This window comes from Parasteatoda tepidariorum, chromosome 9, assembly GCF_982258835.1.
Source record: "Parasteatoda tepidariorum strain Cologne lab strain chromosome 9, Ptep-v5.0, whole genome shotgun sequence".
Classification (NCBI taxonomy): domain Eukaryota; kingdom Metazoa; phylum Arthropoda; class Arachnida; order Araneae; family Theridiidae; genus Parasteatoda; species Parasteatoda tepidariorum.
This window is the reverse complement of record NC_141763.1, coordinates 76,258,419-76,269,093: the sequence shown is the minus strand read 5'-3', so window position 1 is coordinate 76,269,093 and position 10,675 is coordinate 76,258,419.

Sequence of the window (10,675 nt, the reverse complement as noted above, 5' to 3'; positions counted from 1 at the left end):
GCACGATTCTTGCATAACTTCATAAATATTGGTATTATTGCTTTGAAACTCAAAGTTTCCAGAACTATCATTTTGTCGCCAAATAATCGACATAAATTGCCAAAATTCTCGCCAAGTCAGCAAGGTAGCCAAACCGAGTGCTCCGTAGAAAATACATTAGACGTTATTTTCTCTCAAAATTACGCTATAATTATGAGACTTTCTTCTTAAGTTTCTAATTAAACTATTTATTTATGGTTCTTCTGAGACATATTCTAGCCTCATAACAGAAGAATATTCACAAAACTATACACATATTCACAAATTCATAACACTATTAAAAACTTGTTTGTGTGAGCAATCTTGTATGGTTTTTATTTATGATGGAAATCATTTTTTACGATAAATAAATTCTATTACTCTTCACGTTTTGAATATACCGGTTTTAAAGAAAAATATACATAGTGTCGTGGCAACAATCAACATCTTATTCTCCTACCATGTTAAATATTTCTTATCTGTGAATAGATAAATATATCTCACACAGGCATTGGTAAGTATTTTTCAAACAGATAAATATCTGTCAGACAGGAATTAGTCACAAGGCCACATTAGTCATTAGCCACAAAGAGACACCTAAGTTTTTCTTTCCAGTTTTATTCTCACCATGAATACCCATGCTAGATCTGTAATTTTCATTCATTTATTTTTCAATTTGCGAATGAAGTCGCTTTTTAAGTGAAATGATAATAAATTTCATTATTCTTCACTGATTCGAGTTCACGCTTTTCCCATCCCTACGATTTTCACCACATGAGGTTAATACGCAGTTGGAATTGGAAAATAAGGCTTGTTATAAAAGAATATATGGATACTTCTATGCACAAAATTTAATAATTCGATTCGTATCTTAACTTGGAACATATTATTTTTAGAATTTATGAATTCAAAGAATTAAATACAGATTAAATACGTTTGACATATCTGTTTTTACATACTTAGCAGTATTATTTGACGAACGGCAATTATCGCGTTTTTGCATGTTCATGCGTTCGAGTAGAATATACAATACAGAGCGATAATGTTAAAAATAGTTGAAAGTATCTAAATATAATGCTAAAAAAACTAAACTCAGTGGCGCGATAGCCCATAGAGGGCCAAGGCATACTATGCCCATCGCAGTTTTCTTGACCTTGAACTCTGGGGTACAGAAGCAGACGCTCCGGTTAGGTGGTCAGCCGAACGCGGAACCCCCAGTGTTTAGCTCCCAAGCATGCTTGGTTATCGACCCACTGAAGAGATGTAAGGCTGAGTCAACCTTGCTCGGCCCGAGGATTGAGTCCAGAGCCTGTGGCACGGGAGCGCGAAGCGCTACCACTCAACCACCAGTTAAATTTAATGCATTAAGGTTTATAAATTTTTTTACTTCTCTTTTTGTAAAAAAAAACTTTGCACTTGTCTTTAAATACTTCTATGCCCCCCAAGGAATCGCAGCTTCAGAGTTAAGATTTTCAACCATTTAGTAAAATTTCATTCGTTTCATATAATAAATCCACTGAATTAAATCTAATTATTAATGAATTATCTAATTTCAAAATTAATTATCTAATTCTCTTGATTCTCTAATTATAAAACTGCAGGATAACACGCAATTTTAATAACAATCATCCTGCATCGAATATTTTTTCAATTCAATGGATAGTGAAGACATCTTAAAGCAAAGAAAAATGTAATATTTGATAATTTCACTTTGTCGATTAAATCATTATGACACAAAATTAAGTTATCGAAACTTATTTATCCCCTTAATTGAAATTTTAAGATTCAGTATTTTTTATCTAAATTTCCCAGTTTAATCCTAATTGCGCGTTTAACTCATTTACTAACATTGTAATACACGATTTTTAATTTATTCTCAAATACTTAAAAATGTATGAAGACGCATCATGGGTGATCCATCATCGTTTATAATCTCAAAACCCCTCAAATGTTAAAAAAAAACCATGTTATGCATATATTTCTCATAAAAATCGACTCATTCTAGGGAAAAGTATTTTAACACTTTCCACAAGAAAAAAAAATCGTTTTCAGAATTTTTTATTCTTGAGTCATTTATCAATAACGAAGTAGAAAATCCCCAAAAGTGCAAACGTTTCTTCCTGATATCTTAATTATCTAGATAATTTATTTACTTTGTATCAAATGATTGAAAAAAAAAAGAATTTTGATAAGGATTTAGCATGATCAAATTAATAAATGTGTGAAAGATTTAGAAAGTTCATGTTAGTGCTATATCTTACTAAATATAAATGGTATTAGGAAGTGTAGTACACATTACTTTTATAACATTTTTAATAAACAAGAGCATTTCTAAAAAATCCCACATTATGACTGAAATATATAGATGTTTAATTTTTTAATATAAAAATTGAAATCTTTCATTTTTGTAACAAATAAAACCTTTGTTATACGTCCTTGAAAGGTCTCAAATGTTTCAAATAGGGTTCAGTTAGTTTCAATTGCTATCATAGAGAAGAGAAAATAGTTTGGTTCTTATTTTTTTCAAAACAAAATGAAGCCAAAAAAATACAAAACAGATAGCAATCTGTGCTCACTTATCGGATGCAAAGAGGAAGAATAAAATAAAATAAATAGAAAAACTTTTAATGGAAAAACGTAAAGGTCTTCATCAGGACATATCCTTTTAAATAAAAGCGATATTTCTGAATAAAGAATAATTATCCTCTCTCTATCTCTCATATATATATATATATATATATATATATATATATATATATATATATATATATATATATATATATATATATATATATATATATATATATATATATATATATATATATATATATATATATATATATATATATATATATATATATATATATATATATATATATATATATATATATATCCTGTACCCAAATTCAACTTCCCACCTTGACTCTGTAAACATATACATCTTGCAACCTACAATTTAGTTATTATATATATTTCAATGCTACTTGCAAATTAAATTTGGAACAAACATTGTACAAATCAGATTCTAAAACATGTCTGCTCAGTTATTTGTTGTCCGATTTTGTCACAATGCACGTATGAGTGTTTTTATTAAAGAGATAGATCCTATTCTTTAATTAAATTACATAAGAATATGGAATAAGATTTAATTAAATATTTATTGAATTTAATTATTGAATTAAATCTTATTCCACTCATTCATTGCATTACAATATAGACAATGAAAATTTTGTCTTGAACTTAAATTTTTTATGATAATCATATCAAAAACACAATGCACTGAAATATTTTTACATTTTAACTCCTTTTGATTCATTAAAATACCACAAAACTTGAACATGCATCAATAATTAAGTGCATCAAAATGAAGTATATCAAAAATTAAAAGTATACGCAGATGAACGGAACACTGTTTTCAGTATTTCTGCGTTAGTTTTCGGAAAATTATGAAACGGTTTAATTTACCGTTCGTTTATTCGGATTAAAAATCGATTTTCAAATGTGTGTTTGCTTATCATTTTTACCCTTCAAACTCTATGGATGTTGAGAGAATAACTAGATACTTAAAATTCTGTCCAAGAATCGGTATTTTGTAGAATGAAATGAAGTAAAAAATTAAATCACAAAAGAATTTACTTAACTATTCAGTCTGTGAATTTCTAGACATTGAGACACATTTTCTAGACTGTCTGTGAATTTAATAAGAAAATTAATTTTGCATTTTTTTTAAGATTAACTTAATGGAAAACACTACTGTAAGTTGTACAAAAAATCTTTTATTTTTACACTATTCGACAGTGTGCAAATTTAAAAATATTTTTCTAAAAGAATAAGGTGAAAATCGTATAAATGGGCAAGAGTTAGAACGTTTTTGTAAAGATATGTATTTTAATAATGAGTGTGGGAAAAAAGAGATTTTTTTTAAACAGTATTTTCTGTATTAACGTAATTGATGGCAAATTTTCATGGTATTTCAACAGCACGAATATAATCACTTTTAATTATAAGATACTATTTGTTTGTTTATTTTTCGTATGTAAATACACGTATACAAGTATATGGCCTATTAGTCAGATACTTATGCTTTTAAGTGTTGGCGAAGTTGATTGTTAGAAATTTTATCTTATTTTGGTTTTTACAATCCCAGTAACTTTTTTTTATAATCGACGGTGATCTGTCGACCCAATTTTGAGTTTACGACTACCTACCAATGTTCAACTCCCTATTCTTGTAATTTTGAACCTACTCCAGAAGACAAGGGAACTCCTGAATCAAAAATTCTGAGAAGCTTCCATTCATGGAGGATTTATTAGCTGTAATTAACTCAAATTTACGCCACATGGAAAGGAAAACCACAAAAAACCTCCCACAATTCGCTCGACGGCAAGGGGACTTTAACTCATGATCTGTCTATATCCGAGGATATTTTACGTTAGCACAATGGTCGGCAAAGTTTTTTGCGTTATATTTTATAACCGTCGTTGAACAGCCGACCCAAATTTTGAGTTTATAGCTACCAATGTTCAACTCAGCCTTGTAATTTTGAACCCAATCCGGAAGACAAGGGAACTCCTGGATCAGGACCACAAGATGTATTGATTTGTTAAGGGAGCTTGGAGGAATTTGTGACCCCGACAGATTTTACGTTCTTCATTTTATACACTGGGATTCTTCGACCGGTGGGATTCAAACTCTTGTCCTCTTGAACACAGGTTCAACGCCCTACAGACCAGGCTATCCCGGCCTGTAGTTGCCGTTAATTGCCAAATTTTTCTGTATGTTTGGAGAAGTTGGCACTTTTATTATTGGTTTCCGGGTCTGTAAAAAATTCAATAAACTATTATTGATGCCAGACTGTGCAAGGAAATGTATTACTAGGTACTACTAGTATTGTGGTAGTGAGTACCATTCATATTAAATGCATCCAATATACAATTTTACGTTCCCCTGAAACGATTAAATAGCAAAAGTTCTAATAAACTAGATGAAGAATATTCTGCTGTGCAAATTTGTTTTATTTTAGCCGGAGTTAAGCAGAAGACCCGATTTTGAGTTTACGCTTATCAATGCTCAACTCCGTAGCCTCGTAATTTTGAACCCAATCCAGAAAACAAGAGAGCTCCTGGATTATGGGACAAACTAGCCTTCGTTGAATAACTAATCGGTATTTATGTTATATGGAGAGGAAAACCGGAGAAACTTCAAATAGTTAGCCCGATGGCTAAGGGTTTCCAACCCATGATCCATTGAAAATATATTGCCATTGAAAATATTGGGGCAATATATTCAATGGCAGTATTATTATTATTAATACCATTGAAAATATTTTATGTTAGCACTGTGGTCGGTTTGAGCAGAGAGTAGAATTCGTATCGGAAAGCCAATATTCGAAGCTCGAAGCCAGGTTACCTCAATGGAAGGCAAGCGCTCTAGATTTTAAGAAAAGTAGCTTGAAAAGTATTTTCTTTCCCTAACTAATGCAATTATCGATAACACAGAATTTTTTTTAAACTGATAACGAAATTGATTTTTGAAAAATCTTAATTATGATTTATTTGATACAAAAATCTTAAATCAGTATTGCAGTTCGTTAATCGTCCTAAGACTATTGACATAAGAGGATTTTTTGCAAAAAAAAAAAATTCTTGGAAATTAACTAGATGTTTTCAGAAGCCTTAAAAGCTATTTTGTAAAAAAGGCTTTCCGGTTATATCTCTGGCATCTCCTGTCTCGTTAAAGGTTGTTTTATTGATGATTTAATTATAAAAGTAAAACTATGTTTTTAGTAACGCAAATAATATACTCAAAATTTAGATAGTCAATCAAAAAATTGCTTTAGGTACTTATTAACACCAATATTTTGTTGCCACCAAGTTTAGAAAAAAATACTACGTGACCTCTTAAAAGGATAATATCAATCACTACAAAAAATATACATAATAAAGATCTGTCAATTAATCTGCCAATAGCTATTACTTTAAAAATTCATAACATAAATAAGTTTTTACATGATGATTAAAGTTAAAAGTAATTATCCATGAGTCTGACATGTAATTTAAAAACACTTTTATTAAAGCCTTCTTAAACTTCGCTTAAGGGCTTAAATTTTTTCATAAATAGGTAACGCTTTAATTAATTATGAAATTTACATGATATTTCTAAGATATTTTTTTTAAACAGAAGATATTTTAACCAAAAGCGGCTAGATAATTAGTTATAGCTATCAGAAAACTCTTACTTTTTAAGTAAAAATAATAATAAAATATCAGCTTACACGACTCATTAATTAAATGCATATTGGAGTAGACTTATTATAGGGCCGTTTTAGGTAATGAAGCTAGTTTGGGAATAGCATTTAAAGCTATATAGATTTAATCGGATATTTTTTCAATTTAGTGAGGGGAAAGTAAATTTTTTAAAAACGGAAATAAGCTTCTTTTTTACCCTTAAAGAGTTAATTGAAAGTTGACTTCTTCCCGCTTGCTATCCTTGAATGATTTTAATATACTATTGTATTTTCGCGTAACTTAGTGCAAATGGTGGTACTTCTTTTGAAATAGTGAATTAAAAACATAAAACATGTACATCTCGTGAAACCGTTAATTTTATATCCTATTACTAGAGTACCTATATTGTATATTAGCTACGCATTCCTTTTCATCACAATACTAGTAGCATTAATACAATTAACTTATTATAACTGGAGTCAATTATCCCCCGAAATGCAATGGTATCAATATTTCTTTAAATTTCTATGAAGTAAGATTTTATTGATATGAATTTTTGGAAGAAAAAGTGTAAAAAAAACAACCTTCGATTCATTTTTGATTAAAACTTGATTAGCATTATATAGCATTTTTAAAGGTACATGAAAAAAAGGTACACGAAATCGTATTTTAAACGGTACATGAAACTACGCGTTTCTTATACTTTCTCCATGTGTTTTTCACGTGTTTACTTACGCTTTTAAACCGTGTCTCTACAAACTTAAATAATTAAAACTCAACAAGAACTAATAAATAAGATTAAGTGTATATATTAAGTCACGGGAAAATATTATAAATTCCGAATTCTTTTGGCCAGTTGAACTTCTAACTCATATTATTGTAAGTCTAATAGTACGAAGCAGAGTCTGAATATACAACAAGTGATAAAAACTAAGGCTATGTATTAGGTGCCATGAATGTGCAGGTGTGTAGTATCACAGTACCTGTATTAGGCACCTAAATTGGTATAAAAGGTTGTCCTTACCACGGCACTTGCAACCATAATATCAGTAGTATTAAATACCACTTTAAATTAAATATTACTGGCATCAATAATATTTTTGCGATTTTTTACGACTTTCGGATGAAATGCCGATATTAGTTCGTTCGCTAAAAAAAGATCTTTAAAATTATAGTGTCATTACGAATTATTTTCGAGAATTACACTTAATTGATTTTAGTAATGGGTAAAAATGAAAACGAAAAATTTTTCTGTATTAAGGGAGAAAAAGTACTTATGTGTTAAGTATATGAGAATAGTATAAATTTCCATACTTCTATCGATGACAATGATGCTTAATTAAATTTAGTTATAGATACAATTTGAACTGAAAAAAAGCAATTTTGGTTCAAAAGGTGTAATTAACGAACAAAAAGTGCTTATTCATCTAAAAAAACCATAAAACACTGCTTTATTATTATTGACGCGTCTGATGCTTAATTAATTTCAGCAATAGGTACTACTGCTTTCATGCAAATTGGTGTTTTTAATCGGTACTAATTATGGTAGTATTGATACCAAAATATCTCTTAAGGGTTCTGGGGAAATAAGTTTCCTATGGCTCAATGTAAAGGAGTACAGGAGAAAATTATTGATTACGGTAAATTTCGACTTTTGACTAAAATTGACCTCGAATAATTTCATTATGCCAAATAATACTGAATTTAGTTAATCTTTATTTTGAAGGGATGAACTTTAAAAAAATATATTTTACTTAATTTACTTAATCTACTGACGTGGAAGGGCTATAACTAATAATAAAAAAACCCAATTGGATATATTTTACTTAAATTATTTGCGTCTATATATGTCTTTCAATTTTGCGCATGATTTCTTAGTGTTGATGAACTCTTACTTGTTAATTATTTATGAAACCCATACGAAGAACTGGTATTCAGCTAGTATATAAAATGATGCAGTTTACAAAAGCGTTCCGTAAAAGAATGAAATTTACCGTCAACTAAGCTTATTTAAGGAAAACATACGCAATTTATATATAAAATTATCATAATTCTTTAGTACCCATAAATTGAAAACGTATTCTGTTATGCCTAATTTTGTTTGAAGTTTAAATATAAGAATTAGAAAATGATTTTGAAAATCGTAATTTACGTAATCGTTTGCTGAAAAATTTTCGTTCTTTATTTTTTAAATTAAATATGACATATCAAATTTGTTTTTGATTTAGAAATTGCTCTACAGCAATAGTTTGAAAGTTATGCAAACTTAGATCCATACTTATAAATAAAATTTATTACTGTATGCATAGAATTATATTTATTACATGAAGTTTTGACTTTATTTTTACTTAAAATATCTAAGACAATGTTTAAAAAGATTATGCGAGTAAAATGTTTAAATTTTATAAAGCATGCGGCAGTAATATGATTCGAAACCTTAATATTATAGTAAAAGTATAGTATAATACATTATGCAAACAAATGTTTAAGTTAAAAAATATAATTATTTAAAATTGTAACAAAGTTAAAAAACATGATTATTTAAAATTATAATGCATTAAAGTTTGAAAAAACATAATTACTTGAAGTTTAAAACACTGTTGTTGAAAATAAAGATTAATAAATTATTTTTTGGTGAAATTGTTTTCTAGCTACAAATGCTACAAAAATGTCCTCAAATATTATATCTAGAAATTAAAAAACTCTTTGTGGTTTTAAATCAGACTGAGCACGATTCCTTTTCGATTTTCTAATTACATTTTTCATGCATTTTTAAATTAGGTCAAGCAAGGTTTTGACATAGAAGGAAATTTTGAGAAATTCAAATCCAGCGTACCAAATACTTGTTGTTTTGTTCTGGTTATAAATAGTAACTGATTTCTAAAGATAAAATTAGACAGCAACAATCTTAAAGATAATGAAGGAATAATTTTGATAAATAGCTATAGAAAGAATTCATACACTTTTATTTGAGAAAATATATATAGATTTAATATTAACAAATCAATATACTTAACAAAATAACCTTAACATGCTTAACAACTGCAAAAGTAAAACCGATTTCAAATTTGTAACAAAATTAATTAATATTGAAGCTATAAATAACAAGTATCATTACTGAGGGCTGGAGAATAATAAATCATTTTCACGAAAAATGTAAGGGCATATTTTTCATGATATAATAACAGCACTTAAAAAGAATTCTTTAAATGAAGATGTATTAAAAAAGACTTAAGAACATTAATGACTTGTAAAATGCCCCACACTTTTCGTAAAGAAGAAAATTCCTAGTACCATTTTCTTTTTAAATTTTACTACCATTTATGATAAAAGCTGCTTTCGGCATAAGTAACAGGTACTCTGCTATAAAACTAAAGCATGCTTTCTTATTAAGGAAGTTATTAACTTCATCATTTATCAAACCAAAAGAGTTTGTATTACCTTTTGAAATATTTCGGCAGCATTGGAACCATTTGTGTAGCATAAAAGTTTAAAAAGAACGTTTATAAGTTAATGTGTTTACTACCCTCGAGATTAAACAAGCTGTCAAGCATTTTTGACTTTGAATTTTGAAATTTTTTCTGTGTTTAAAAAAAGTATTTCGATTTAAGAATTTGAAAAAAATTTTAAGAATTAACTTCCTTATTTATTAAAATAAAAGCGATTTTGTTACATTACAAAATATTTCAGAAATATTTCAACCATTTGTGTTGCATAAAAAGTTTAAAAAGAACGCTATAAGTTAATGCATTTAAGTCCCTTTAGGTCAAACATGCTTTCATTCATTCGACAATCAAAATTTTGACAATCTTTTTAACATGTAAATTAGAATTTCGATTAAAGAATTTAAAAAAAATGTTACAAATAAACTTTCTTATTTGTCAAACCAAAAGAAATTATATAGTTTTTAAAAATATTTTTGGAACATTTGACCCATTTGTGTTGTATAACACATGGACAATCATGGAATAATAGATTAAGTGGCACTTATCGACTAAGTAGCATAATTTTATTTTATATATATTATTTTTAGTCGCTTGAAAACAGATTGACAATTACATTGCAAACTATTTTTTACTTGATATAAGGCACTTATCGACTAAGCAACAAACAACAAAGTAACATTATTTAATTTCATAGAAGTCGTTTAAACAGATGGACTATTATATTATAAATTATTTTTTACTGCATATGAGGCACTTATCGACTTAGTGACAAACGGATAACTAGCATAATTTTATTTTATAGATTATTTTCTTAGTCGATTTAAATAGATGGTCAATTATAAAATGAACTATTTTTTAGCTGAATATGTGGCATTTATCGAATAAGTAACATTATTTTACTTTATAGAAGTCGCTTAAACGGATAGACAATTATAGTATAAATTATTTTTACTGCATATGAGGCACTTATCGACTTAGTAACAA